Source organism: Balaenoptera borealis (assembly GCF_965194805.1).
Source record: "Balaenoptera borealis genome assembly, contig: HAP1_SCAFFOLD_2741, whole genome shotgun sequence".
Lineage (NCBI taxonomy): Eukaryota > Metazoa > Chordata > Mammalia > Artiodactyla > Balaenopteridae > Balaenoptera > Balaenoptera borealis.
Window position 1 is genome coordinate 1 of NW_028121650.1, and position 22,862 is coordinate 22,862.

A 22,862-nucleotide genomic window follows, 5' to 3' on the forward strand; every position below is an offset into this window, starting at 1 on the left:
GCGTGGACTACTGACATCCAGCTCTGATGTCCACAAATTCAAATGGCAAAAAGAAGAGTCTGTATTCCACCAGATTTTTGCCTTATGAAAAATTAATACCATTACAGGTATCCTTTTCTTTATAAACTTGAAATTATCCTGTTTAATTTTCAAAATAAATTTCTACTATATTCTTTTGCACTAATTTAAAAAATTAATTTAGTGATAGCTGATATCTTTGATTACTGATTTTCTAATCACGCTCAAAGTATATTTTCCACTTATTCATTTATTTTAAGTTCCTCAGTAGCCTTTCTTTCCCTCCTTCCTTCCTTCCTTCTTCCTTCCTTCCTTCTCTCTCTTTCTTTCTTTCTTTCTTTCTTTTCTTTCCTTCACTGCACTGCACAGCTTGCAGGATCTTAGACCAGGGCCCTGGCAATGAAGCGCCAAGTCCTAACTGCTGGACCGCTAGGGTTCAGGGAGTACCAGGGAATTCCCTAGCATTTATTTTTTTGATGTATTTTTCCACATTTCCTATTAGCTTTTTTCCCTAGATATTTACTCTCTTTACTCCTATTTTCTAATTAATTGTTTGTATATAGGCAAACTCCTAATATTGTATATTAATTTTGTACCCCCCCCCCCCCCCCGCTTCACTATATAACAGTGTTGGGATATTCTCTAGAGTTTAGCTAGTACCATTTCATCAACAAATAATGACAGTTTTACCTTCTCCTTTCCAAGTTTTTTAACTCATTTATTTTTTCTTTCTCAGGACTATTTATGTGCTATCATTCACAAGGACTCACAAGCTAAAATGTCATAATAACTTTGTGAGGTCGTTTTTGCAATTTTTCATGAAAGAGTCGTATTTTAGAATGTTTTGAAGTGCTGATGAACAGAATAAATGAAAGTGTAACTATGAAAAAAAAAAAAAGGAGAGTCTGTGTTCTGCCAGATGAGGTCTCCAGCCACTGGTGATGTGTTGGCAGAAAGTTTCCCCCAGTTGTACAGCCGGGAAGGTCACCGTCGTGGTGAGTGGTTCCTCTTGTGTGTTTGTTGTGGTCCCCAGAGAAAACTCTCCGGTAGCAACCCTGGCTGCCCTCATCAGTGGGCCCTGGAGACGCAGCTCCTCTGATTAACGCCCCGTCTGTTCCAAATGAGGGTGGGCGGGTGGGCCAGGGAGCCCAGGGTAGCTTTGCTGTGGGCCAGCGCTGGCTCCATTCCCCGCGTCTCCCGTAAGGTCGGGCTGGGACCCTCACCTGCAGCTGTGCGGCTCACGCCCGCAGGTGTTTGAGTTCCCTGGGCTGCAGGAAGTGGGGAGGACCGCGCTGTGACAGACGCTTCCCTTCTGGGTGTGGTGTGGGCCCCTGCGCTGCTGGGTCACTAACCCCTTCCTCTGATGCGCAGGGCCCACCCTCCTTAGAAGTCTGTTTCGGCCACACCTCTGCACAGTGTCCTGACCACTCACCAAGGGCAGACTGGGAGGAGGCACCTGGTCTGGAGTTCTGTGTCCTTCCTGACATATGTATCTGTATATATAGCATAACATTTACTACTTAAGCCATTTTGAGTGTATAGTTTGGTAGTATTAAGTACCTTCACGTTGCTGTGCTATCTTCACCAGCATCCGTCTCCAGAACATTTTAATCCACCCAAACTGAAACTTCGTACCCATTCAAAAGTATCTCCCCATTCCCCTCTACCCTGGAAACCTACTCTATTCTCTGCCTCTGTGAACTTGACTCCTCTAGGGACCTCATGTAAGTGGAATCCTACAGCAGAGGTCCCCAGCCTTTTTGGACCAGGGACCAGTTTCGCGGAAGACAATTTTCCCACAGACGGGAGAGGGGGATGGCGGGGCAGGGGGATGGTTCAGGTGGTAATGGGAGCAATGGGGAGCGATGGGGAGCGATGGGGAGCGACACGGAGTGGCAGATGAAGCTTCGCTTGCTGCCCGCCACTTAACCTCCTGCTGTGCGGCCTGGCACTGGTCCCCGGGGTTGGGGACCCCTGTCCTACAGGATTTATCTTTTTGTGACTAGCTTATTTCACTTTGCATAATGTCTTCAAGGTTCATCCATGTTGTAGCTCACATCACAATTTCCTTCCTTTTAAAGGCTGAATCATATCCCACTGTATGTATACATCACATTTAATTAACCCATTCGCCCATCAAAATACATTAATCCATAGTCTTTTTTTTTTTGTCTGTTTGCTTATATCTTTCTGATTCTATGCTTTTACTTTCTCTTTTCTTTTTTTTAAATTGAAGTATAGTTGTGTTGGTTTCAGGTGGACAGAGAAGTGATTCAGTTATACATATATATACAATATATATATACATATATTTTTCAGATTCTTTTCCCATATAGGTTATTACAAAATATTGAGTATAGTTCCCTGTGCTATACCGTAGGTCTTTGTTGGGGATCTATTTTATATATAGTAGTGTGTATATGTTAATCCCATTCTCCTAATTTATCTGCCCCCCCCTTCTACTTTGGTAACCATAAGTTTTTTTCTGTCTGTGGGCCCATTCTTGTTTTGTAAATAAGTTCATTTGTAATTTTTTTCAGATTCCACATATAAGCGACATCATATTTGTCTTTCTCTGTCTGACATACTTCACTTAGTATGATCATCTCTAGGTCCATCCATGTTGCTGCAAATGGCATTATTTCATTCTTCTACAGTCTTTTTAAGGGAATAAAACTTGCCTTCCCCTTCAGTCTCTACAGCATGGAGCTTGAAGACATTTTGAGATTATTCTAGACAAGTGGTTCTCAAACTTCAACGTGCATCCCCAGGAGGGCTGGTTAAAACACAGATTACTGGGTCCCACCCCCTAAGTTTCTGATTCAGTAAGTCTGGGGGGGCCTGGGGATTTGCATTCCTACCAATTTCCCAGTTGGTACAGATACTGCTGGTCCGGGGACCACACTTTGAATAACGACTGTTGTAGAGATTCAGTTACTTTCTTTTCCAACTGCTACTGACTACGCATTGTAGGGTAGCTACCCACCCACATACACTTCTGGGGGAACCTAATCATGCACAATCCTTGTTGTCCCAAAGGACCAGGTGTTGACCTAAAAGGTCATCCATCAGTAAGCTAGCCTCTGACCTTTGACTTGTGTGACCTCACTCAAAATGGTGAGCTGGACCAATCCGTCAGGAATTTGAATGAGGTGACGTAGAGGGCGGTTGACCAGCAGAGATGGGGCTGGTGTGACCATCACGGGCCTTGGTTGGCTGAAGCCCAGAAAGTTACCGGTTGAGGAAAAAGTAGACACTCACCCAGAAGCAGAGACCCGACTGCCTACCTTTTGTTAAGCTTTCCCCCTTCTCGCTGCTTGCTCCCTGCCCCCTGAGCCCATCCCCTCTGCCAGAAAGAATTGGCCCCTGGGCTTGAATTTCAGTGAAGCCATGAACAGAAAATGCACCATGAAATTACATGGCTCCTGCAAAAGAGGCGGCCATCTGCTTTTTCTTTAGGCCTTCCCCTACAGTCTGGTGTTATCTCCCCTTCCTGGTGATATTGTACATATTTAAGAAAAAGGAAGGCTTTATTTAAAAAAAAAAAAACAGAATGCAGGCTATTCGGCACTAGTAAATTCCCCAAGGCATTTGTGGACACTCTACCATTTTCTAGATATGCGTACTAGTAATTTGTTAACTTAATTGTTTCTAGTTTCTCCCATCCCAGTTTTGGAATGGGAATATTGTCCTTTGCTGCATTTCTATAAGTTGCTCTATATGTGTAAAGATTTATACACAATGATTTGCTTCAAATTCTACACAATTCTACCGTAGCTTTTTCTCACCTTAATCTTCTTTCCCACATTTCTGAGCCTTGGGGAAAATGTGATTTCCTCTTTTCTGGTGAATAATACAAAAAAAAAAACCCAATTAATAGCAGGTGAGATAATAGGCAAAAACCAAACAAATTTTAAAAAAACACTTCACTCTAAAATAAAGTCTATTTGAAACCGCACAGGTTTTACTTTAGACTCTAAGGGAGCCCAGCTGTGGTTAAGCACAGCGAAAACAAGAAGACATTTTGGTTCCATTTCTGAAGATGAACTTTGAAGATGTACTTTGAAAACGCCATGTTATGTCTAAACAAAAGGAAGCTGATGTTACAAGGCGCATTTTCATCCTGTCTTTTTTATTGTTTCCAGACACTAGCGCTGTCCCCTTGTACAGCGTGTCCTGTTTTCCCAAGAGAGGCTGGGACGCTCTCTCTAAACTTTCCTGGATAAGCTGAAATGTGAGACAGTCCAGGAGTGGACACCTGATATTTCGCAAATTATCAGCTTGGTGTTTTGACCTGGCAGGGCTTTCTCTGTGTGTTCCACACAGGCATTCCCTTATTCCCTCATTCTTTTTTAAAAAATTTTTATTGAAGTATAGTTGATTTACAATGTTGTGTTAGTTTCTGCTGTACAGCAAAGTGAATCAGTTTTATATATATATATATATCTCCACTCTTTTTTAGATTCTTTCCCCATATAGGTCATTACAGAGTATTGAGTAGAGTTCCCTGTGCTGTACAGTAGGTCCTTATTAGTTATCTATTTTATATACAGTAGTGTGTATATGTCACTCCCAATCTCCCAATTTATCCCTCTCCCCCCCTCCCCCTTGGTAACCATGTTTGATTTCCCCAATGAGATGTAAAACTCTCTCTTTTACTGACACACACAGCACATTTTGATGGAAACACAGCGGTGGGCAGAAGTGGTCAGGGAGGGGCCGTCAGGGGCGGGAAGCTGCAGCCCACTGCCAGGGTGGGCCAGGCTTGCATGGGGAGGGCAGAACCTTCTGCAGAGACCAGTCTGGAAAGACCTAGACTGTGCATCACGCAAGCAGCCCAAACGAAGAGGAAAAGAATACTTGACCTCCACACTTTTACAGGTTTGGAACAGAAAGAGGGTCAGCCTGCAATCAGGACCCAGGTTTGCTGAAAATTTAGGTTCATGAAGCAAAGAACAGGCATCCTTGCATAGCTGGTACAAAAAGGGACACAGAAAAAATATAGAACCAGATTTTAGTTTCTTAGACACACTGGCAAAGGGTTATCACTCATTCGGTATTCAGAAGGAAAAAAGGATGCCTGTAAAAAGTCTGGGGCTATCTATTTATCATTTATCTATCTATCTATAAACTTTATTTCTTAGAACGGATTTATAGAAAAATTACAAATGTAATATGGAGCAGTCCCATTTACCCGATATCTAGTTTGCCCTATTTTTTGGAATTAATGATACATGATTATTGATACATTATTATGAATTAAAGACCATTATTATTATTAACTATCATTAGTACCTAAAGACCATACCTTACTCAGATTTCCTAGGTTTTTACCTGATGTCCTTATTTTCTATCCCAGGATCCACATTACGTCCGTTACACGTTACATTACATTTCATCATCATGTCTCCTTGGGCCCCTATTTTATACAAATTCATTAAACAATTAACACGTGGCAGGGAGGTCTCATGGAAGAATACCGGCACAAACATTGCGCCAGATCCCTGCATCACCCTCATCAAGCCCTGAAGTTACAAGAAGTCCCTTTGGGAGGATTATGATTTTTGGACTGGGTGACCCTCTGCTGCTCACTTGACTTCTCTGAAATTTTGCAAGAGTCGAGTTTTATGGGGGCGGCTCTACATCGGTGCCTGAGCCCAGAGCGTGTGATGCGAATGGCAGGAAGAGTTGTCCCCGTGTCTGTTCCCAAGGACAGCAGAGAGTCACATGGCATGTTCACCACATCAAACTCCCGCGCCCAAATAACAAGCAGCCTAAGTGCGCGTTTGGCAAGGGCTGGGCCAGGGCGGAGAAGGATTCCTTAATAGCTGCGCCAGATTCTTGCTAAAGGGGAGGATGGCCTGTTTTAGCCGCCAGCCCCAGCGGGGCAAGGTCTTCTCTCTGCTTCGATGTTTATGGCAGGTCTTTAGTGTAAGCTGGGGACCAGGGTAGGAACCAGGGCCACCAGCTATATCACCCACATGACCTCCAACAATTTATTAAATATCTCTGAGCCAGACTGATCATTTCCATCCCTCCCAGAAGTGGGAGAGAGAACTGAGAGACTAAGTCCTGGGGCAAGTTCTTTCCACGTGCGTGCAGCAGGTGTGTATTGAGCACTTACTGTATACTGGGCACGATGCTAGGTGCTGAGAACATGGGGGCGAAGAGGATGCATTTCTTGCCCTCATGGGATCCCCCAAGTTCTGATGCCACACGAGGATTTCAGTCTGAGCATCTTGGACAGTAGTATTGCCACATCATTACTCCATATATTTAAGGAAAATTGTAAATCTGGTTTGCATAGGATATTGAGCATTGAGTTGCTTTCTTCTAAAAACGCTGCCAGAATGATTAACTGAAAAATCCCCTAAAAACCTGAATGGACAGTAAATGTGGCTGGGGTAAATGTTTACCAGATTCCTGAGAACTGAATTTTTATTGACTTGTTTCTCCTGGCAGAAACCTGCTAACAAAAAATCAAAATATTCCTAATGGTCATACTGTCTTTGACTTAAAGCGTCTTTCGTCTTTAGGAAGGTGGAGGTCACGAGCCTCCCTTTCTGCCCAACCAGGAAATCAGGAAGCCTGGGGCAGGAGCCTCTGGAATCAGAGCCTTTGGTTGACCCCAGGGCAAGTGACTTAAAAGAGTCTCGAAGATTCCATTTCTTCATTTTTAAAATGTGTGTAATGCTTGCTTTGGCTTCATGTGTCAGCTGCTGTGTAAAATCAATGAACCCATGCCTATAAATATCTCGGCCCAGGCTTGGCACACAGTAGGTGCTCAAAAAAACCGGGCGCTCCACTGCTTAGCCCTGGCTTCCCCCTTTGTGAAAATGGAAATACTGCCACCTACCTTGTAGGTGTTGTGAGCAAGCAAATGACTTGAAATAAGGTCTCTGCTGGGCTGAGTCCCGGGCTCTGCTCGAGAGGGACATTTGTGGATGACGGAGGGTCTCAGAAGGAGGCTGGACACGTCATCAAATACCCCTCCAGTGACCAGCTGAAGAACGTGCGTTCACCTGCCCCGGAGAGGCGGTAGGTTCTCCGCAGATGTATCCAATGAGCCGACAAAACTCAGTAGAAGGCAAAGAGTCTGTGTCAAGCCCTGCAGTGGCCGGAGGAAAGGGACAGGGGGTTAACCGGTACCCATCAAGAAAGAGCTTCTCTTCTCTTCCTCCCCTGCTCCAAGCTCGGAGGAGAGGATAGCTTCGCAGAGGAAGGAATTAAGAGAATAGAGAAAAACCCAGCATGCCCTCCTTCTGCCGTTAGAGCCTGTAACTCGGCTGTAAAGCCCCCTCCCCCCCGACCCATCTGCAGACCGACAAGCCAGGGGAATAGCAGACCCCAGTGATAACATACATAAAGTGCTCAGTCCAGAGCCTGGCTCTTAGTAAGGACTGAGCAAAACAGTTTTCTTTTCACCTTGACCTTTCTCATCATTCTTCTAAGAGCTATAGCAGTTTCCAAGGGAAACATTCAAAAGAGGAAAGAGATGCTATTGCCCTGTTTGACCCCACTGACCGGGTGGACGCCATCAGTTTAGCAATAGCTCTCTAATCATCATCTCGTGTGTCCCTCCTTCCTTGCCGTGCTGTCTGGTCCATGGTAAATAAATATTTGCTGAATGTTATTTATTTATTTTTATTTTGGCTGCGCCAGGTCTTAGTTGCAGGATCTTTGTTGCGGCATGCGGACTCTTAGTTGCAACATGCATGCGGAATCTAGTTCCCCGACCAGGGATTGAACCCTGGCCCCCTACATTGGGAGCGTGGAGACTTGACCGCTGGACCACCAGGGAAGTCCCTTTGCTGAATGTTACTGATGCAGGTTCTGGAGGAGGTTCACAAGCTAAAATCTACATGGTTTTTTTTCTGTTCACTGGTGTTATATTACTGGGGATTGAACTCTTGATAGGTATTGCCGAATTGTCTCCCAGCGACTGTATCAGTTTACATCCTTTGTGGTGTTGAATGATACCGTTAAAAAGAGTAGTCTCTCTAGCAGGTGAAACATGGTCTATCACTGTCTTATTTTGCAGTTCTTTGTTACTAGGAAGGATGAATACTTTTGTTTCCATCAAGAATAAGTAAACAGGGCTTCCCTGGTGGCGCAGTGGTTGAGAATCTGCCTGCCAATGCAGGGGACACGGGTTCGAGCCCTGGTCTGGGAAGATCTCACATGCTGTGGAGCGACTGGGCCCGTGAGCCACAACTACTGAGCCTGCGCGTCTGGAGCCTGTGCTCCGCAACAAGAGAGGCCGCGACAGTGAGAGGCCCGCGCACCGCGATGAAGTGGCCCCCACTTGCCGCAACTAGAGAAAGCCCTCGCACAGAAATGAAGACTCAACACAGTCATAAATAAATAAATAAATAAAGAACGTGAATTCTTTAAAAAAAAAAAAAGATACAAGATTTTCTGTTCAGAATGATCACAATGATGCAAACTTAAAACCATGCACAGAGGGTTTTCTGGCTCGAGATGGCGGAGTGAATATGCAACATTATTTTCACTGTAACAGGAAGTACTGGTGGTCTTTGAAATCTCAGATTATCTAGGCAGAGCGTACTTTCCCATCCTTCCTTGACCTTGGCGAATGCCCAGTGATCGAGCTGGAACCTTACAGAACTCAGCTTCCTCCCATCTTTGCCCACCTCCCACTTCCTGGCCACGCCACCCCCGTTTTAGATGTTAATCGATTCAATCTTACAGATGCTAAGGCCGCTCGCCTTCCACGCACACATCTGGTGAGATGGGTGTTTCCCCGGCTGGCTTGCATGTTACCAGCATCTGTCAACCCTATTTAGTCTTTAATTGCTCTTGGGGCATTTGCAGGAAAAGCCTGCCTTGGGATCCACACACTCATATGAAAACAGTGCAAAGCACTCCCAGGCTGGAGTGCATTTGGAAAGAGTGGTGAAAGTTGATTTTTTATTATTTATTGCTGAGCCGCTGAGTCATCATAAAATCAGTGTCCAGCTGAGGCTCCCTTTGGTCCTGTTCAGCCAGCTGTCACCCTGGTGGAGCGGTGGTGCCGAGGCATCTGAAGAAATCAGAAAAAAAAAAAAGGGAGGCCACCAAGTCCCCTGACGCCATTGATTCATTTTATGATGCAAACACCTGTCGTTTTATATTAGCTGCCTTGTGACGGTTGCACCTAAAAACAAAAGCAGCATTTGCAGCACCTCCAGGTGCAAAGGCACTGGAAGGGTCTGAATACAACACCAGAGACAGAACAGCTATGAGTCACTGAAGATTGACTTTGATGCCCTGCAGGTGGAAAATAGGGATTCCTCCCAGAGACGGATGGGGTGTGGGCACCAGTCTTTAACTCCCTCCACCCACCCAATAAATGAGCCAGACAAACAGGCACCAGGAAATCTCTACATTGGCAGATGGCACAAAGTTCCCCAGCAAGTGCCTGGCCAGGCCGATGGGGATACACTGCAGGAAAAGCTTTGGAGTCTGTGTTAATGGGCAGGAATGTGGTGGATGAGTTTCAGTGAGGTGAAGTATCTGGTAATGAATCCACTCGGGGCAGGCATAATGCGCTCTGCGTATTGGTTATAGCCTTAGAAAGAGGTCTGGCCGTGTCGGGCTGGGGTTTTAGGGGTGATCTGCTCTATGCTGTTAGGACTATCACGAAAATATTGGCCAGCACCAAAATGAGCGTTGGTGACAAGGTGGAGAATCTTATTCTCCCCTGGTCCTAAGATCTGCAACGCCATGGGCAGCTTTATTTGCCCCATTTCCACGAAGACCTCGTTTTTCAGTGATGTTAATAACCCTTCCTTTGAATCAGCAAGCAGTGACTCCACATCTGTGCCTCTGACCGTTTCTGGATTCCATTGTATCCAAACCTCCTCAACCAGCAGGGAGTAGAAGACAGGGCCTCTGCTTGGGCACAGAGCTGGCCTTCTCCCCTCTTTGCTTCCAGGGATTGTCTGGGTCTTGGCTAGAGGGTCTCCAGGTACCAGCTCCTTCCTGCCCCGTGCCTTTGGGAGCAATACTGTAGGAGGAGAAAACAAACATAACAGCAAAATGATGTCTCAGTGGACATTTGTTGGTTGCCTTCCTTCATCCACTGCCTTTTCTCCCCTTCCTAGTGGGACCTCAAATTTTAAAGCCATGTGACTTCGGGTGAGACTGATCCCACCCTCAGCACTAAGGTGGATCCTAACTGGGTTAATACAATGCCCTCATCCCGTTTCCCTGGCCACTGTATTTGGTTCATTGATGAGCATTTAATTTTAGGCCGAGGAACTGAGAGGAGACATTTGCTAGGGGCATCTGGGAAAGAAATTTCTTTTATTTTCCCAAAGGAGTTGCAAGCCACTCTTCTCCTAATGAGAGGGGAGCCAGCCTCTGAGGGAAGCTGACATGGTAAAAGGCAAAGAGGAGAGAGAGAAATAGAAACTGGGATCTAGGTGACATCATCAAGCTGCTGGATCAAGCCATACCTGAAGTCCACATACCTCTAGACTTTTAGTTTTTATGTTGAAGCATATGAAATTGCCAGTACTTATAATTATCCTAAGGCACACAGCAGCAAACACATCCCAAGGGATTCTTTGAGACGAGACTACCAAATTTTGTGTGCGTATCAGCTGTTCACTTTGCACTTTGACCTTTCCACCAGCTACAAGCTAGGTTTCCCAAGCTTAGCTTAGTCACCCTTTAGTTCATCCTACATACTCCCTTCATATTAATTTTGCTTCAACACTGCAGTTTCCACACTTGTGCTTCAAAGCCAACAATGGTGCTTTAGGGCTTTCTGCGTGAAGGATAAACACAGTTGCCTGGCCTTACTCCACTAAGCTTTTCTAACCTTATTTTCCATGACTCCCAAATAGAAGAACCCTCCATTCCACTCAAACTAGGCTTCATTCTGACCGTAGGCTGTGCCACCTCCACCACGACCCTATAATTAATTTTCTTTCTGCTTACACCTCTGTCTGTCTGTCTGTCTCTCTCTTTCATTGCCCCTCCTGGTATACTTAAGGCTATGTTGGGGCAACTTATATTTAACGAGTTCTTTAACCAGATCTTTCTCTCCAATGAATTCCTATCACTCTTGATATCTATGCCACGCAATCTTTAATTAATTACATATTAATGGCTTCACACCTACAAACCCAACCTCTTAAAGTTACATGGACCATATATTATATCTGTTTCATAAACTTCTTAACTAGCACAGTTTGGTGCACACAGCAGAAACAAAGGTATAAATGTTAAATAACTGACATTGTCCAGACTTAAACATTTAGGCCACTCAACTTAGCATTGGGTACAAATGAGCCCAGAAGCCAAACGATGAGGGTTTATCCAAGCTGATGTTCTGAACTTGAGACCTTCTGCATGTTTCCTAGGAAAGTTTCATCCAGCAAGATCATTTTTCCAACATCAATTCTAAAGGTTTTTTTTTGATGTGGACCATTTACAAAGTCTTTATTGAATTTGTTATAATATTGCTTCTGTTTTTTTTCATATTTTGGTTTTTTGGCTGTGAGTCCTGTGAGATCTTAGCTCCCCAACCAGGGATCGAACCTGCATTCCCTGCATTGGAAGGCAAAGTCCTAACCACTGGACTGCCAGGGAAGTCCCTGACAACAATTCTAACACACTTTCCCGTGTTCAGGCAAACCTGTGGGTTTCAGCCCAGACAATGAGAGGGAAACATTGATACTTTAACCCAAACACAGCTTAAGAACCCTTGGAGGGTTCAGACAGACAGAACTGAACCAAGGCTTTTTGCAGTCTGGCTTCTGTTTCTCAAGCTCTCGGTGGAGAGACAACTTCCTTCGAATCCCATAAGACACTGTGGATACTGAACAGACTTACAAACCCAATCGAATGAGCTAAGCGTCCACGGACCCAGAAACACCAAACCTATGTTTTTCTTAAAATAAACAAGCATAAAGCATTTAAACAAGAAGGTTCTCAGGGGCAAACCCTAGTTGGATTTTACCAGATCTTAAAACACTTGAAACATAGTCAAAAGACTTTTTGCTAATCCCAAGACATTTGCAAAAAGGTTCTACCTTTTTGTGGCCTCCTGGCTCTTCCAGACCCCCATGGACGCACCTGTCTACCCGCGGACAAACCCTCCAGCTGCTCAAGACAAGTAAACTCATCAAGGAACCATAGGAGTGGGCAGTGGACAGCACAGATGGGTACTGGGGGCGCTATTCATCATAAATGTCCTTGTTTATCCTTTTCCGCCATCAGGGATGACTGTGAGCAGATACTTTTCTGTCTTACACTTTGAATTCTCAAAAGAAAGAAGAGTAATACATGCATCGGTAGGCTACTTTAGTGTTCCATAAACCTTAAGCTGCCAGGACGTTTGCTTCTATCATGAAATCTCTTCAAATTCCACTGGCTCTTATTCTTTATCATAATTCTTTGAATATCTGAAACCTGTGATGTTTAAGCGAGTCTTCTCTGTTAGGGGTTAAGTCATCATATTTGTTTTTCTCCCAGTTATAATTTTCTAACACTGTCATCTTCTTTCGAGTTTCCTCTATTTTTGTTTCCCTAGGGGCATCCTTTGGGACAGAAAGTGAGTTTAACCCTTAGACATTGACACCTATTTTCCTCTGAGTTTCAACTTCAGGGGGATTTCAGAGCAATACTTACCAAGGTAACTCTGTGAACTCACCCATTCTCTGCAGCTTGGGGAGAATTCCTAAATCTATTTCATTTATTCAGCCATACTTGGTAGGACTCAACTAAAAGAATCTTATTAATTGAAACATCTGACAGTAGGTTGGATTTTAGTTTAACTGGAAGATCCTGTATAACCCAGGGAAATAAGACAACTGGAAAGTTTGCATTTTATTTGGCAGTTTTTTATAGTTCCCAGATCTTGTAAAAAACATGGGGGAGGCGGGGTGGCAGGATAAAGCAATACAGTTTTTAAATCAAATGAAAGCTGAATGTGGACGAGGCCAAGGTTTCTTGCCTATCGCTAACCTCCATGAATAAGAGAGAAGAAAATTTCCTTCACTCTGTTGAACAGAATATTACACTGGAAAACTATTAATTTTAGGTGCTGAAAATCAGCTATTTCCTGTAACATACACTGGTCCATACTTTTTTTTTTTTTCACAAAACTGTTATTGTTTCTATTACAAAAGTCACACAAGTTCATTCTGGAAAATTTTTTGAAAAAAAACCAGAAGCAAAATGAAGAAAATTTAAAATTGCTCAAAGCTCACTGCATGGAGAAATTCAATTAATGAAAAATTAGTGGTTTAATAATTAATAAAGTGTATAAATGTCTAGTACTTTTATCTCTATTTTCTCTCTTATATTCTTTCTATCTTTCTCTCTTGCAAAAACTAAAATTGAAATTATACTGGACATTCTGCTTCATAACTTACTTTTTTCATGATAGAAGTTATTCCTAAATAGGATTTTTTTTTTTCTGGCTGAGATATAAGGTTATAGTCTAGTCCCCGTAATGCTTTTCTACCATAACAAACATCCTTGGATCTAAATCTTTATGCCCAGACAAGGTCTCTCCTTATGAGGCATTTCTGGACGAGAAATTGCTGGGTCAAAGGAGATGCAGAATTCTAGGGCTTTGGGGTAAGGGTTGCCTAGCTGCCTTCTAGAAAGATCAAATAATTTCGCACATCCACCAGCACGGTATAAATATTTCCTCATACAAATTCTGGATATTTTAATTGAAAATTCAAATTGATAGATACAAAATAATAGCTCATTATCTTATTTGATTATTAATGAGCTTGAATATTTTCATATAAAATACTGCCATTATATCCATACTGTTGTACATCCCAGTAAGACGTAATTTAAAATTAGTTATTCATTTAATTTTTATATAGTAAGAATAGCAACTCTATGCTTTCTCTCATATGTTGAAAATATCCCACATATAACAAGGTCCTACTGCATAACACAGAGAACTATATTCAATATCCTATGATAAACCATAATGGAAAAGAATACAAAAAAAAGAATGTATATATATGTACAATTGAATCACTTTGCTGTATAGCAGAAATTAACACAACATTGTAAATCAACTATACTTTAATTTAAAAAAATTTTTTAATTAAAAAAAGAAGATATTCCTTTCAATCTAACAGCAGCTGGGCTAGTAAACAATGCACAGGTTACCAGGTAAGAACAGAGCATCTTATTCTGTTCAATCAGAGGCTGTTTACCCTTTAACAGTCTCCTGCACAGAGGTTCATGCCCAAGATGGGTTTAGACTAGGTTGCTTCTGAGTTCTTTCTTATACCTGACATTCTTCCTCCTTTCCTACACCTAGAAATAAAGCATCCTTGGTCCATTAGGACAAGGAGCAGAGTGGAGAAGCATAGGGACCAGTGGCCTTGCCGGCTGGGCTGTGACAAAGTGGCTCCGAGTCTGCTCATTTCTCCTCTGTGGGGTCCCACGTGCCTGCCACACCCCTGCCACGCTGGCCATGACCGCCACCCTCCTTCCTACAACACTTGTACGACTTCCCTTTAATGCTTCTGTGGCGCGTTGGAACTTACAGCCAGAAACTGGATTCTTGCACCTACGTGTGCGAGTTTCCTCTGGCTGCTGTAACAAAGTGACACCAACTGGCTTCAAACAAGGGACCTTTATTCTCTCACAGTTCTGGAGGCCAGGAGTCCTAAATCAAGGTGTCAGCAGGGCCATGCCCCCTCTGAGACTCCGAGTAAGCTCCTTCCTTGCCTCTTCCCAGCTCCTGGTGGCGGCTGCCTGTCCTTGAAGCTCCTCGTTTGCAGCTGCATCACACGAGCCTCTGTCCTCAGCATCTCTCCTTGCATCTTCTCCTCCCCTGTTAGAGCTCTCGTGTCTCTTGTCCTGGACCATGAGCTCCCGACGTCAGGGCCCATCTCATACCCACTCCTCTACCTCAAGAAGCACCTGGTACCCGATACGCAGAGGGAGCTCTTTGGATGCATAGTGAACGAAGATGAATTAATTCTATGGCTTCTCTTTATAGCCCACGTCTTGAATTCTCCTGGATATTTTATCATCAGCTCTTCCTCTGAATACCCCTCATATACCAAATACACTCCCCAAAGTGGACCTTCTCCAGGGTTTTCTTCTCTACTTTCCTTCATTCTCGCTGTATTCCCTCCCCTGAGTTGTCCTGTTACCACCACTGTTGCGTGGATCGACTCATAAACCTACCTGCCTTGTTTCAACCCTTCCCTTGAGCTCAGAGCTATATTTCTACCAGCCCGCTAGAGTGAATAGGAGCTTTGCTCAAATTCTAAAGCCAGCATGTCTAAAACGACACCGCCACCTCACCTGGTCCCCTGGTTCTTGGTTTCTGACGTCCCAGGCACGAATTAGAATCAACACCTATTGGCCAGTAATTCTAGAGACGTGGGCCCCGGCACGAGGGCCATCCCCAACTTTTGTGGGTTCCGCGCTGGAGTGGCGTTTGTCACCCATTGTTTTCCCTTCAATTTTGCCACTGCTTCGCTCAAGATTTTGGTGTCTCTCACCCACTCTTGTGGTAGCATCCTGACAGGTCTCCCTCGCTTCCTGTCTCTTGCTCTGCTATCCATCCTTCAGCAGAATGATGTTGAGAGAAGTATCAGATGGCATGATTCTCGTGCTTGAAAGCCCCCGGGCTTGCATTCAGGGGGTCCTCCTTTTGGGATGGGAACGGATGTTGGCTGTGAGCCTGGGAAGTGGAGTGACACTGCAGTTTGTTCAGCTTGATTTGCTGTGTTCGATGGACCCTGCTCGGCTTTGCTGGAGTTACCCTGTTTCATCCCGGTCCTCAGGCTCTGGGCCCCCAGGTTTTTCAGGAGGTGCCAGAGCTCCGCCAGTAACACCTACGAAAGGTCATCGCTTTGACCTCATGATTATTGTGTAAGCTCGTTAAGGGCAAAGATCAAATCTTTTGTCGAGCTACACTTACTTCTCAGCTGCATTTAATGTAAAACTGGGCAGCAGAGGCCTCTGAGGAAATCCTTCTGAAAGAGCCGGTGTGAGAAAGATAAATAAATAGCAGAGGCCCCTGGGCTGAAGCAGCAGGGCAGGGCAGCTCTCCGAGGCTGCAGACGCCGAGGTGAGCTTGGCTGCAGAAGTGCCGGGCCCGTGATTGATGGAGGCAGTTTGCATCCGGGCTTCTAACCAGACCCCCTCACCTTGCGGAATATAGAACTGAAGGCATCCACTGCTCCCTGAAGCCAGTGTTTTCCCGGGACGGGGCAGCATTGTGTTCTACTTACTGAATGGGAGGCTTTCTCTTCCCTTCCCCGTCACCAGGGCATCCGATCACCAGCCTGCGCCAGGCTACACCGGGCTCCCTCCTCCCTGTTCACTGTTCATGATTTTCATGTGTTTTGGGGCTGTTTTCAAGTGCCCCAACCCCCAGCCTCTGCTCAGTGGAGCTATAAAAGCAGAAAGCCTTTCATCTCTTCGCCAGCAACAGCCCTCCCTGCTCCCTTGATCGTTTGGCGAACTTGCCTCTGAACTCGGTCCAAACTGTCTGTCTCCTTGGGATTCCACGTCTCCTCGACCGAGATCAGCCTCCCAGGTGTGCTGGATGATTAGCACGGAGGAAGGAGTTATGTACACCGTGATTAGCGCAGTAATAACAGCGATATTAATAAGAGCAAGAGCCTGACGATGACAGAGCACCTGGGCTACGGTGATCTCGAGGAAGATGCACTTTTAACCCCGGGGAGCCCAAGTTGTCCTCTTTTTATTGTAACACTTCCGGTTCTTTCTCTCATTCCAACAGTAATCTGTGTCCATTGTGCAAAGCGTGAAAAATTCAGAATGATAGAAATAATTCAGGATACGTTACCCATACTCCTGCCATGCAGAGGTAACCGCTGTTAATACGTTGGTGGTTTTTTGGTCCAGATTTAGTTGATGCACAAGCTCTCAGATTCACACATGTAAATACACTGGCAGAGGTGGGTTTCATGCTGTATATAAAACTGTGTGGCACCAAAGGGGAAACATGAGGGGAAGTGATAAATGAGGAGATTGGGATGAACATAAACACACTACTGTATATAAAATAGATAACTAACAAGGACCAACTGTATAGCACAGGGAACGCTACTCAATATTCTGTAATTACCTATAAGGGAAAAGAATCTGAAAAAGAATGAATATATATATACATATAACTGAATCACTTTGCTGTACACCTGAAACTAACACAACATTGTAAATCAACTATATTCCAATAAACATTAATTGAACAGCTAAAAAAAAATTTTTTTTTTTTTTTGGGGCTTCCCTGGTGGCACAGTGGTTGAGAATCTGCCTGCTAACGCAGGGGAAACGGGTTCGAGCCCTGGTCTGGGAGGATCCCACATGCCGCAGAGAAACTAGGCCCGTGAGCCACAACTACTGAGCCTGCGCGTCTGGAGCCTGTGCTCCGCAACAAGAGAGGCCACAATAGTGAGAGGCCCGTGCACCGCGATGAAGAGTGGCCCCCGCTCGCCACAACTAGAGAAAGCCCTCGCACAGAAACGAAGACCCAACACAGCCAAAAATAAATAAATTAATTAATTAAAAAAAATTTTTTTTTGAATAAATAAAATTGTGTGTCCTCTTTTTCCTTCAATGTGATATCCCACAGACGTTTCTAGGTCATGAGATAGTCTTCTACAGCATAATTTTAATGGTTCTATAGAAATATATATTCGATGATGTATTTGGCCATTTCCTTACGGTTGAGCCCATGGGTGGTTTCTGAGCTGTGTCGTTATGAAAATACTATAGGAAAGGAGCAGGGGACAGAGCACATAAAGTGACCTGTAGAAATAGCTTGCCATCCGGAGAATTGCTGGGGGAAACTCAATTCCCACTTTCTGCATTCCTACTCACCGGAAAATGGAGTAGTTTGGCATTGAGCCAGTCAGATGGGGCAAGGGGAGCAGCTCTTTGAGTGGGAAGGGGTTTGGACCAATCTTCCATGTCTTTATACCTCACAGTGTCCTAGAGATGGGAAGACGGAAGGGACACAACCAGGAGAGTTAGCAATCTTGCCCACGTAGCCCCAGGAAGGCGGGAAAGAGAAACTCACTCACATCTCAGAGTTCAAGTGGGAGTTACTATCCCAGTGAATATGAACCCATGACCCACCCTCTGGGAGATAAACCAACATGGTGAGCAGATTATCTTCATGGGCGCAAAATGTTCTTTGGAGGAAGAGAATGTAGCAGGTCAAAACTCTTGCAGTATAAAAAAAAATTACCTGCTTCTGTTTTACTTTCTTTTTTTAACTGGATAAGAAAAATCCAATCCCTCCTAAGTTGGGATGGGGATTAACTTGAAAGTGGGCGTGAGGGATCTAATGGAAGGATGAAAATGCCCTAAAACTGATTATAGTGATGGTTGCACCTCTCAGTAATGGTCCTAAAAAAATCATTAAATTGTACACTTGAAATGGGTAAATTTTATGATAGGTAAGATATGTTTCCAATAAAACTACTTAAAAAAGTAAAATTTAAACCCCTACCTAAAAGAAAAAAAAAATAAAGTCTCGTGTAAAGCCAAGACAAGAGACTTTTTAAAGGGTTGACTAGGACTAGGTTGGGAAACCAGGGAGGCCTTGTGGGAAGCAAGATGCCGAGATGCAAGGTGGACATGGTCCCACGTGGCACCAGAGGCAGGAAGCTGTACCACAGCCAACTGAATGCAGCAGAGAGGCTCTCAGCCTTGCTTTCATCTGCTCTGTTGTCCCTGGCAACCTCTGCTAACTCTGCCCAGTGAGTCATTGTACCTTCAGGTACAAAGAACGGCTGTCTGGAACGAGAACAGGCTTTGACCTTTGCTGACTGTGTGACTTCGGGTAAATCATTTCACCTTCCTGAGACTTGGATGCCACGTGCGGAGAATGAAGGATAATGTCTGGCTCTCGAAGGCCTGTTGAGTTGTAACATTTCTCTAATGCCATGATTCATGCTTTATAAATGGTTATAAACAAATCCTAGAGCCAATTTTCTAGTTTTCTCCTGTGCCCAAGGACAAACATAAATTATATTTAACTGGTGAGAACTATAGCTAACTCACAGGTATATCATGAGATTAAATGAAATAATAGACCTGAAAGGAATGTGATGGAGAAAAAAATACCTAAAACCCTATGGGGATTTTTACCCTATTTTTAGGTAAAAATACCTAAAACCCTATTAAAAAAATTCCTAAAAAACTCTAAAACCCTAAAAAAATACCCTAAACCCTAAAATATTAGCACAGGTATCATCCTGCTTTCCTCCTCAAATCAACCTTCTGTACTAGTCCAACAACGTTGGAGAAACGGTTGTCATTTGCTGGACTTGGGCTGAGTTTCTAATCTGTTGGTTTCACCTAATCTTTAAAAGGAAAATTCTATCCAAGTACAGTGGCATTTATAATATCCTCATTGCAAAATAGGAGGAAACAACAACAAATGGAGGCATCTTAGTAGGGTACCTAAAAAAGGGCAAGGGATTCTGGAAAGCGAATGGGTGGTGAAGACAAGTGCTCTTGCCGTGGTCAGTTTCTTGCCATGGTCAGTTTCTGCTCTTCCGTGAGCCTGCAAAACAGGTGGCAAGAGAACAGACCCCAGACATCTCAAGTGTTGTTCTTCACGAGGTCCTCCTAGAGTGGACAATGGCCAGCCGGGCACGTGGTTCTCGGGGTTGGTTCTCATGCTGACAATGTAGCCGTCACCTCCCCTGGGAGGGAGCACTGAGGGACGTCGGTAAAGACCGGGTCGGGATCTCACAGTCCAACGTGAGATGCAGTGAGACGTCCATCAGAGCTCTGTAGATTCAGGTAAATATATTAGACTTTAATGCCACTCTGAAATATCAGTTGGATCCTCCAAAGTATGCTCTTGACAATCAGCCAGTTGCCAAGTGTTTGCTTTGTGCTACCTGGACAGAGCCTGAGAAGTCCTCTCCCCACGCCCCGCCTCCCCCCGCCCCCCTTGGTGAGCACTGGCTCATATTTGCACAATAAGCTCAACATCTCGCTGTCACAGCCTTTCTGGCTGCTTCCCCACAGGCCTTCCTTGGAGGAGAGCTGGCTGGGCAGCCCAGAACACACGCGAAAGGTTAAGCTCGCAATATGGAACTTTAGTTCCAGGTGGGGTGGGTTACTTTGGAGGACAGGTGAGTCTGAAAGGTGAAAATGAAATCAATGCATCCTCTCTCCCCACTCCTCTGCCACTTCCCCTAGGGGTTTGTGAGTGGAGATGTTTTTCAGATTCAAAATGATTCCATGCCAGAGTCAGCTGCTGCAACACATTGGTTCACTGTGGCTCATTCCTTTATTCACACTCTTACCCACACCTTCCTTCCTTTCTTCTTTCCTTCCTTCCTCCTTTCCCTCGTTCCCTCCTTCCTTTCCTCCTTCTTCTTTCCCTCCTTCCTTCCTCCCTTCCCTCCTTCCTTTCCCCCTTCCTTCCTTCTTTCCTTCCTCCATTTCCCGCCATATTCTCTGACACTTAGTGTCACAAACACTTGTTGATTGCCTTCTACGGGTCCAGATCTATTTTTGGTTCCAATTATGCAAAGATGAATGAGACACAGTCTCTTCTTCCAAGATACTCACTAAGGGGAGACAGAAATAAAACCCAGAACTGCAGCCTAGTGGGATAAGGGGTATCGTGGAGGCCTGTAGTGAGTGGATCAAAGCCTGGAGTGATTAGTCCTGCTCTGAGACCCTCGTAAGTGTCCATATCAGGCGAAAACTTTAATTTTCTTGTCCAATGAATGACGTGATTGCTTTAGTATGCTTACACACATAGCTTATCTTTCTCATAGATAAAACATTTGACTTTATTTTTTTTCTTTTTTAAATTTATTTATTTTACAGTAGGTCCTTGTTGGTTATCTGTCTTAAATATAGCAGTGTGTACATGTCAATCCCAAACTCTCAGTCTATCACTCCCCCCAACCCTTCCCCCTTGGTAACCGTAAGTTCATTCTCTAAGTCTGTGGGTTTGTTTCTGTTTTGTAAATAAGTTCATTTGTGTCATTTTTTTTTTAAGATTCTTCATATAAGTGAAATCATATGGTATTTGTCTTTCTCTGTCTGACTTCACTTAGTGTGATAATATCCAGGTCCATCCATGTTGCTGCAAATGGCATTATTTCATTCTTTTTTATGGCTGAGTAATATTCCATTGTATATATGTACCACATCTTCTTTATCCATTCATCTGCTGATGGACATTTAGGTTGCTTCCATGTCTTGGCTATTGTGAATAGTGTTGCAATGAACACTGGGGTGTATGGATCCTCTTGAACCAAAAGCATTTGACTTTAGAAGGAGAATGCACTCTTGATGAGTTCTAATCACACACTCACACACAGAGTTTATAAAGGGAGTTGATTTTCCAGGGCGCCTCTCAAGGTGTTCTACCTCTCTTCCTCAGAAGTTCAGAAGTCTCTCCAGGTAATTTTGATCACCTGGTGTGAAGGGCTGAGGGCCAGTGGGTTCTGCAGGTAGAATCTGTGTTCTTAAGAGACTGGGACCAAAAGTGCATCTTGCCGGCAACACTGGAGTTTCATGCCACACTCAGCCTGGCTTTCCACTCTGAAGGCAGCGATCTCACAGTCCTGGTGGAAAAGATCCAAATTCTATGTCTTTGTGACTTTCATGTTTGTCAATCATTTAGGAGATATCTTCTGAAAAGCTCAGCAAAGGGATCCAGCTATGAGAGTTTTCTTTTCGTCGAGAAACCATTAGCATTGTCCATAAAAAAATGACAATGGATTCATTCTTAGGATCAGTTCCATTTATCCCATTCAGTCCATTAATAAACATTCTTTGGGTACTTGATACGTGCTGGTGCTGAGCTAAGCTGTGGGACACGCACGAGCACCTCCTGGCTGATGCAGAAAGAGGGACGCTGCTCCCTTGCCTTCAACTAGGGCTTTGCTTCCTCTATCCCATCCCCTTTCTCCCTGCCTTTCCTATTGCCATCTTTTTCATCAGCACTCCAGGCATACTAGGGGCTCCCCAAAGGCTTCTTCATCGATTGAGTCTCTGCTCTAATCGGATCAATCACTAATCACTCGCCTTCAGGAGGTTCCACGCAGGGGCCCTAAATAATGCAGGGACGTAGGTTGCTCTAAAAGCAGATTAGGAAACGAAAATCAGGCACCCAACTGTGCAGCTGCAGCATGTCCTGAAAATTTACAAAATACTTATGCTTTCAAGCCTGATTCTTCCCTGTCTCCAAGCGATGTGAAGAAGATGTCAGTCCAGGGCCAGAGAGAAACAGAGGAAAGTGGAAGTTTTCCTTCTCCTCTGACAGTCAGGTATGAGCTGGCCCCCGGCAGAATGTGATATTCAACTCACTCCTTGGTTCTTTTCCTGAATCACTGAATGCTAGAAGTGGAAGCAGCCTCAGGGTTGTCCCAGACGAGGCCCCTGAAGACAGTTGGTCGGAGGGGACAAGGTGAATTATAATACATTATAATTCCAGATAGGCACAGAGTTAAACCAACATGATAGGATGGTGACAATGCCAAGGTATGTTATTTCAAGGACTTTCTCTTCAAGAAGGCGTGGTCAGTAGGGCGAGGAGTCCTGAACTCCAAGGGCAGACATCGAGCTCCTGCCCTCGGCTTTCTATGAACGTGAATAGCTGGGCCTCCCTCTCTTCTGCAGCAGGAAGGCTGCCGGCCTCACTGGGAACCACATTGAAATGTTGCTCCTGAGGCTGGACTAGGACCTTTGGAAGGTTTAAACACTGAAATGATTACGGAGCCTCCCTTTCCCTGCCCTTCTGCACCCTGGACCCATTCAAAATGCAAACTGTTCTCAACTATAAAACGATTGCAAGAAATTCCAACAATGTTATACTTTTTTTGATG

At 44.4% G+C, this 22,862-nt stretch overlaps 1 long non-coding RNA gene across 2 annotated transcripts; it reads right to left on the reverse strand.

The window, feature by feature from the left end:
• Nucleotides 1-367: 367 nt before the first annotated feature.
• Nucleotides 368-17,297, reverse strand: LOC309621975. Of its 2 annotated transcripts, none has more exons than XR_014240390.1 (3): nucleotides 8,729-17,297; nucleotides 6,875-7,126; nucleotides 368-5,437 (listed from the first exon to the last, which is right to left on the reverse strand). It is a non-coding gene; the product is annotated as an uncharacterized lncRNA (long non-coding RNA). The 2 variants fall into 2 exon arrangements; XR_014240391.1 differs by having other exon boundaries at nucleotides 368-3,861; nucleotides 5,353-7,126.
• Nucleotides 17,298-22,862: the final 5,565 nt, after the last annotated feature.